Below are 8,039 nucleotides of genomic sequence, written 5' to 3' on the forward strand. Positions count from 1 at the left end.
AGCCTTTTTTTTTTTTTAATAACCTTTTGGGAACTGAAAATGCATAGTAAGGTAGGGATGTAATGATGTTCCATTGCTTATTCTATCCTATTCCATACTCTTTCCTTTGCTTAGCGGTACCAGCAATGGGTGGGTCAGTAAATCTGTACTCTGCTCTGAGCTGTGGCATTGGTGTCCTCTGTGCTTTGAAAATCACCAGTGATGTTGGTGATAGTGAAGGGGAACTCTCCTGCTGGGATGGTAGGAGCAGCACTGGAGAGTTTGGGGATACTTGATTTCCTTACCTCCCACCCCTATTCCAAGGTGCCTGTGGAATTAGGTTGCTAGAGCTCTCAGTTGTTAGACTGAGCTGATACCACAGGTATGTACACATTAAGACTAGATGCATGAGCATCTGTGCCTGTCTGCTTTGTGTGTTTCCTGCTCAGATTCAGTTGGAAACCATGCTTTTCTTTACTTTCACAAGGGTGATCTTGTGTTAGTGAGGAGGAGGATGTAAACACCTGAGACCTGCCTTCGTGTTTGACCAGAACAGTTGATAAACTAGTCTCGCTTCCTAACTGTAACTATTTTTTCTTTTCTGTAATGAGGCTCCTCCATCCAAGGGATATAGTCCCACTTTATTTTTCCAAATACCTGGCTGTGAGTATGTCTCCAAAGTAACAGAAAGGATGGGCAAACTCCTCCACTGATGGATGGAGCTGCTTGCGTCCCCTCCGGCAGCTTTGCTTCCCTGGCCAGTGTCTGAAGCCAGTCTGTGTTGGGTATGTATACCTAAATTTCTTCAGCATACTACATCAGGGACCAAGAATGCCATTTGTTAACCTTTTTCCTTCCCTTGCTTACCCAGCTGTTCAACACAGAACTGAGTTTGAGCTAAAGAATTTGAACATTCCTCTGAGCAGCTATCAGCTTTCTAGGTTTAGATTTGTTGGTCTCCTGCCTCCTCCTCAGACCTCATCACACACAAAATCTCTAAGTGCCATGCTATCAAAACCCATGTCCAGTGTGTCTTGGTTTCTTACGGACATGACTGTAGGGTACAGGAGGGCCAGGTGTTAGATACTGCTCATGCAAGGGAGTACATCCCCGTGATGCATAGTGCATTACAGAATAGCCACCTGAGTCCCAGCTATAGCTTTGCTTTGGAGATGATATGATTGGCTCTCTATCCTGTCTTTCACAGTGGAGCTGTATTAGCTCCATGTCATCATGACAAAACCCTGAAGTGACTTGAAGGAGGAAAGGCTTACTCCCCATAGTATCAGAGGTCACAGTCTATGGTTAGTTGATCCATTGCTTTGGGTCTGTGGCAAGGCAGAATATCGTGGTGGAGCACATCCTAGAGCAGAGCTGCTCACCTCACAGCTAGGCACTGTGGTCCCCTTTGAGGTACAGCTTTATTGACTTACTTCAACTGGATTTCCCTCCCAAAGACAACACTACCTCCCCGTGGGACCCTGGTTGGTCACCAAGCCTACAGCACACAGCCTTTGGAGGACATTTCAGATAGAAACCATAACAGATCCCACAGTCCATCCACTCTAGGAGATCCCTACATTTTGCCCAGTTGAGGGTCCTGAACCCCACAGATGGTCCTGTGCTTGGTGCACACAGTTTTATCCTGCCCACATTCTACCTGACTCTGATTGCTCAGCTGTGGTTCCTTCCTCAGACACCAAGCAGGTCACTGAATGCACAAAGAAAACAAGGCTACTTGTTCCTGTTCACGCTTCATTCACCATTCTAGAGGCCATAGCCTATCGAATAGCAGGTGTGCAGTCCATGTTCTGGACAGACAGACAGAGACAGACAGACAGACAGAGACAGAGCTGAGAAATTCTTCCTGTGTGAGTGGGTACAGCTATTTTGTGTTTTGTTTTGTTTCTCCTCATAGTTGAACTTAACAGAGTTTCAGCCCAGAAGAAAGTCTCCTGGAAGCATCTCTGGCCCTCTGCTCCTCAGAGTCTCATGACAGTCCTGTAGAACTCACTGTGGGCCACATTTTATGTAGCATTTCCCACCAGGGGTCAGTTTAAGGCTCTGATTCCAGATCTCTCCCAGACATACAGAAGCCCACTTCACCTCTAGGACTCTTGACTGCAAGGGAGCTGTCAGCTCACGTGTTCCCCAGAATGAGGCACATAAGGCTTAAGGCCTCCACGGGTGCCTGAAAATTGGCACTGCTACTGCCACAGCCATGCTCCTATCATGAATCCCAGTGATCTGGGGGAACAAGGGCATTTCTTCCTAGGCTCTTACTTCTTCCCCTGGTGCCTTGGGCCCACGAAGTTAGGGAACTTCCCAGGATAGAGGAGCCCCATAATATCAGTGCCAGGGGTTGGCACTCCTGGGCCAAGGCTTTTCTCACCACCCAACTGACTTTTTTGTTCTGGCAGCCACCCATGGAACCTGTCCAGGTTGTCTCTCCTTCCACCCAGAATGGAACAGAGGGCAGCTTCCCTGAGTTTCTCTCAACATAAATGAGACTGTGGCTCTCCTGAGGACATTTCCATGATTTATCACAGAGCACTTTGGTTGAGATGAGTGGGCATGGCTGGAGAAAAAGTGCAGGGGCCTCTCCTGCAGCAATTGAGGGGTGATTGATTCCCAAAAGTGTTACAGGTGAAACCAAGGTCCTAGGACACTGTGCTGTTCTTTGTCACCTTGACACAAGTTAGAGTCACCTGGGAAGAGGGAATCTCAACTGTAAAGATGCCTCTACCATACTGGACTGTAGGCAAGCTCATGGGCCATTTTCTTGATTAAAAATTGATATGGAATGGCCCAGCCCTTGGGTGCTCTAAGGCTGAGCAAGCCATGAGGGAGCCAGTCAATAGTCCATGGCTTCTGCATCAATTCCTGCCTCCAGATTTCTGTGTTACGATAAATCTTTCTGCCAAAAGCCACCTGAGCCCCACCGCCACATGTGAGCTTTATGCCAGCCGCCCACCTAAGTTAAGGCCCAAATGAATACACAGAAACTTGTATTAGGTACAATGCTGCTTGGCCAATGACTAGGATTCTCATCTGTTGGCTCAGTCTTAACTATTATAATAAACCTATATATTTTATAAGACTTATCTTATCGGACACCTTATTGGCATCCCTCCTTGCTGGTGGATCACATTGTGCCGCTGGAGCAGGAGCGGAGGGGAAAAGAGGGACACTTCCTGTTTCTCCTTCTTTAAATATGAGTCTCCTTGCTATGTCACTTCCTGCCTGGATCATCACTTCTCTATTAATTTCCCAGAATCCTCTTTGACTCCTAGTCCTGTCTAACTTGCTGTCTCATTGGTCAAACAGTATTTTATTTAACAATCAAGATAAACATACACACTACATTCCCCATCATTTCTGTCCTTCCATTTTTGCCCTGACTTCCTTTGACAAAGGTACTGTGGTGTGATACTATAAGCAAAATAAGCCCTTACCATGGATGGAACTAGAAGAAACCAAGCTGAGTGAGGTAACACAGACACAGAGAGACAAACATGGTATGCACTCACTCGTAAGTGGATATTAGACATAGAGCAAAGGATAACCAGCCTGCAGTCCATACCGCCAGAGAAGCTAGGAAACAAGGAGGACCCTAAGAGAGACATACATGGTCCCCTGGAGAAGGGGGAAGGGACAAGAACTCTTGAGCAAATTGGGAGTGCAGCAGCGGGTGTAGGAGAAAGAGGAGGGGGGGAGGAGAACATGAGGGATGAGGAAGATTGAGTCGGGGGAGAATAGAGGAGAGCAAGAAAAGTGATACCTTAATAGAGGGAGCCATTATAGGTTTAAAGACAAATCTAGCACTAGGGAAATGTCCAGGGATCCACAAGGATGACCCCAACTAACAATCTAAGCAATAGTGGAGAGGCTACTTTAAATGCCCTTCCCTGATAATGAGATTGATGACTACCTTATATGCCATCCTAGAGCCTTCATTCAGTAGCTGATGGAAGCAGAAGCAGACACCCACAGCTAAGCACTGAGCTGAGCTCTGGAATCCAGTTGCAGAGAGGGAGGAGGAATGAGCAAAGGGGTCAAGACCATGCTGGGGAAACCCACAGAAATAGCTGACCTGAACAAGGGGGAATTCACGGACACCAGACTGATAGCTGGGAAACCAGCATAGGACTGAACCAGGCCACAAGAATGTGGGTGTCAGTTAGGAGGCCTGGAAAGTCTACCAGGCTTCTGGTAGCAGATCAGTATTTATCCCTAGTGCATGAATGGGCTTTGGGAACCCAAATGGGAGGACAGGAGGAAGAGGGAACTGGGATTGGTATGTAAAATAATATTGTTTTAATTTAAATAAAAATTCATTAAAAAATTAAAAAGATTAGCCCTTGCCTCCACAAGTTGCTTTTCTCTGTGGTGTTTTATCACAACAATAGAAACCCTAAGGCACTGTCCTCAGAGCAGTGGCTTAGTCATTGAAGCTGCTCTTTCAAAGGTGAACTTGTAGCCAGGGAAGGTGAAGGCTGTCTGTGAGAAGGCAGAGTCTGGATGCACCTGCTGCAACTTCACCTGGCTATTGAGAATCACAGGATCCTTGCTTCAGCCTAGATTTCTGGACTGTATGTTCCTTACATACAAATGGAGGATAGTAACATCTGTTTTTTTTTTTTTTTTCATACCACACTATGTTCCTAAGAACTAAACGCAGAGCTTGTAGCATCTGAGTCCTTCAGTATTTCTAATTCCTTTTAAAACATCATTGGTCAGTTTATTTATGGGCCAGTCCAAATTGTTTATGTTGGCTAAAGACCCCAATGCCAGTCTTTGCTGTGCCTGCTGACTTTCTCTGGGATTCTATACTTTTGAAGATGGTTCTATGGGATAGTTTAGCTAAGGACTCTCTGGGGTACCAACAAAATTGACTTCCAGAGGGGCTGCTGACAGGGGTTCCAATGACTCTCAGTCTGACACCCCTGCATGCCTCTCTCCCCCACCAAAATCCATTAATTGAAATCCCAACCCGATGTGATAAGTGGAGGAGCTGGGACATTTGGGAGTTAACTAGGAGGTGTGGTGGTAATAGGGACCTGATAATTAGGGCCCTTATAAAAAGGGCCCCAGAGGTAGAGCTATGCCCAGAGTTCTCTAGATCCCAGTTTATATCCACAGCACCACAAAAATATGATAAACACATTATTCAAAACATACAGGGTCTGGAGAGCTCTCTTTGCCACATGAGGACATCTGAGAAGATGACCATTTACAACTGGAAGAGGTCCTTCACCAGTACTGTGTCATGCTGCACCTCACCCCTGGGCCTCAGCCTCCAAACTTACAGACATTGGTTCACCAGCCACTGGTCTCTGTTATGACACCCCAACCCAAGACACTTCCTTTCACAAGACTGTCTGACAGAATTTTGAGGTTGTGAGTTGGCATGGGTGTGACACCAGAGCAGTACCCTTGATGGTGACCTAAGTCCTCACAGCATCCTTTTTCTTGCTTCTATGGAAGGGTCTTTAGGGGTAGGGTCTCAGTTCTATCTGCTCCACTGTGACATTACACTGTTACTTGTTCCTTAGTGACAAGTGACCACTGCACCTGCTTCAGAGCAATGAGATCACAAGCTCCATCTGCTTGCTTGTTTCCCGTTCCTTGGGAAGCCCTGGGACTTAGCCAGAGGATGCTGGCTGGATTCCAAGCAGCTCTGCAGGTTTGAAGTACAGCTCACCCCAGGCTATACCGGCTCTTCCTTCTGGACACCTATCCAGAGTACAAACAATGGGGAAAGAATGAAAAGAAATACAGCCCTTAATCCTGCTTAGAAGTGGGCTTTCACAGGAGGAGGACAGAGGACAACCTTCCCCTCTCCCTTTGTGACCCTCAGTTACCTCCTTCCCGTTGCCTGGTGTTTCTGCAATCTAGGGGAACAGCCTGAAGACAGAAGACTGGACCACTTTCCCTCTGACACTGCCTTCCTGGCTCTGTGACCCTGACTCCTGGAGAGTCCAGCAGACTCAGTAAGAGAAACTTGGGATGGCTTGAAGACCTGAGGACCTGGATGGAGGTGGTGACTGCTCAGTAAGAATCTTCCCCACCCCTGGGCACATTCCAATGGCACATGCTTCTGTGCAGAATGATGTTGCAGGAGATGGCAGAATTCACATGTGTGGTCACACTGCACCCTGGAGATGCCCATCAACATCCAGGAAGATGAGGTATTATGAGCCACCTGTGTGTCTGTGCCTCAGGGGCTGCCATCTCTGCTGCAGAGGGAGACACAGACTGGCTTTGAGCATGACCCTGCTCCGGACTCTTGCTTTGATTAAGTGCCCTAGGCCTCCAGTCTCTCCCTAGTGCAACAGTGCTTCATGCTTCTGACTGGGAGTAGGGTAATTGCAAAGTGCCATCAAACAGGTGCTTAGTATTTTCTGGGTCAGCAATTGTTTGCTTTGTTTAATTGTCCTATTGGAGACCATCATTGTATAACCTAAGTTTGTAATTGGTGTGCAGCTTTAATAGTTTATTTATTTATTTATTTACATAGGATCTTGCTGTATAGCCTAGACTATTCGTGGGCTCAAGATCCTCCTGCATCAGCCTCTTAAGTTCTGGAATTGCAGGTGTGTACCCCCACAGCTCTTTCCTCTGTTGTTCTTGTTTGTTGTTGTTTGACAGTCTCACTAGAAAGCTCTGGCTGGCCTTGAACTTGCAACCATCTTCCTGCTTCTGGCTTCCCAGTGCTAGGTTGTAAGATGTTCACTACTACACCTGGTATCCTTTAACTCTTAGAGAGAATACTTTCTCTCTGGATTGTTCAAATAGGCTTTTTTTTTTTTTTTAATGCACAAGGGAAAACGTTAGTCCAGAACTCAGGACAACATCAATTATAAGGAATGTATACTGTTCCCTGGCAAGAGATGACATCCCATACCCCAAGATGAGTGTCCAAGTCTGTCCTGTCGAGCCTTCAGGGATGACTTCTTTCTAACAGACCTTAGGCTTGCCTAATAAATCCAGACAGGATCTTATTCTAAGGTCAGCTGATGAGATTAGACTACAGTAATCAGGTTAAGATTGTATGAAACAATCTTCCCTTGGAGACTGAATTTCACAAGCAGCTTTGACTCAATTTTGAGGGAGGATGATGAATGTAGGCCCTGGGTGGACCACAGACTGCACCATCTGCAAGGCGCTACCTGTATATCATGCACTGATAAATGACTTATTCCTGAGAATAGAAAGGGAGTCACCTTTCTACTGAGGTATAGTGGGGTGAGTTAAGACTGTAGGGACATGGTGGGGTATATCAGAATCATATAAAGAAAACCAGGCCCAAGAACTTACTAGACATACCAGACAGAAAAAAGTGTAACTCCCTTGACTGTACCCCATACAAAGATGGACCCACCTAAGCAGGATGGCATAACCCCACCTACCTGACACCCAGTGTGTGTCAGGGACAGACAGGCAGATAGGAAGCTCCTGACTTTCCTTGGAACTTCAGCTGTTGATATAGCATGCTTGACTGCCTGCCCACCCATTTGTTCACCTAATTTGGATCTGAACCCACAGTTTTACTGCTCTGGTCTCTTCTGCACTTTCACCTTGCAGCCAGCTGAATTCCACCCTGAGCCTTGCTCTCAAACCTGACTCCCAGAAGACCTTTCTAAACTAACAGCTTCCTTGCAGCTCATCTGGGTTCATGCCCATTATCTATAACAAATTTTATTAACATTTCTATCAGACTACTTCTCAGACCTTTCAAACTCTGCTGTAGCCTTTTAAGCTTGCATATATTATATAAACTGCATATATGGAGATTGAAGGTATGTTTATTGTAGCCTGTATGATATAAGAGTTAATATTAGTAATTAAGATTAGGTAAAAGGATCTGTGTCTGCCTGGGCCAGAATACGAAGGTAGATGGGATTATCTGACAAATTGCTGCATTGAGACCACCAAACCTTGTTATTAAATATTAAATTTATTTAAATTTAATTATTATTTCTTAATTATTAATTTTAAATTGAATATAATTGAAATATTGCTATTAAATAATAGCAATAATAAAGTCTGATATTGTG

This window comes from Cricetulus griseus, chromosome 4, assembly GCF_003668045.3.
Source record: "Cricetulus griseus strain 17A/GY chromosome 4, alternate assembly CriGri-PICRH-1.0, whole genome shotgun sequence".
NCBI lineage: Eukaryota > Metazoa > Chordata > Mammalia > Rodentia > Cricetidae > Cricetulus > Cricetulus griseus.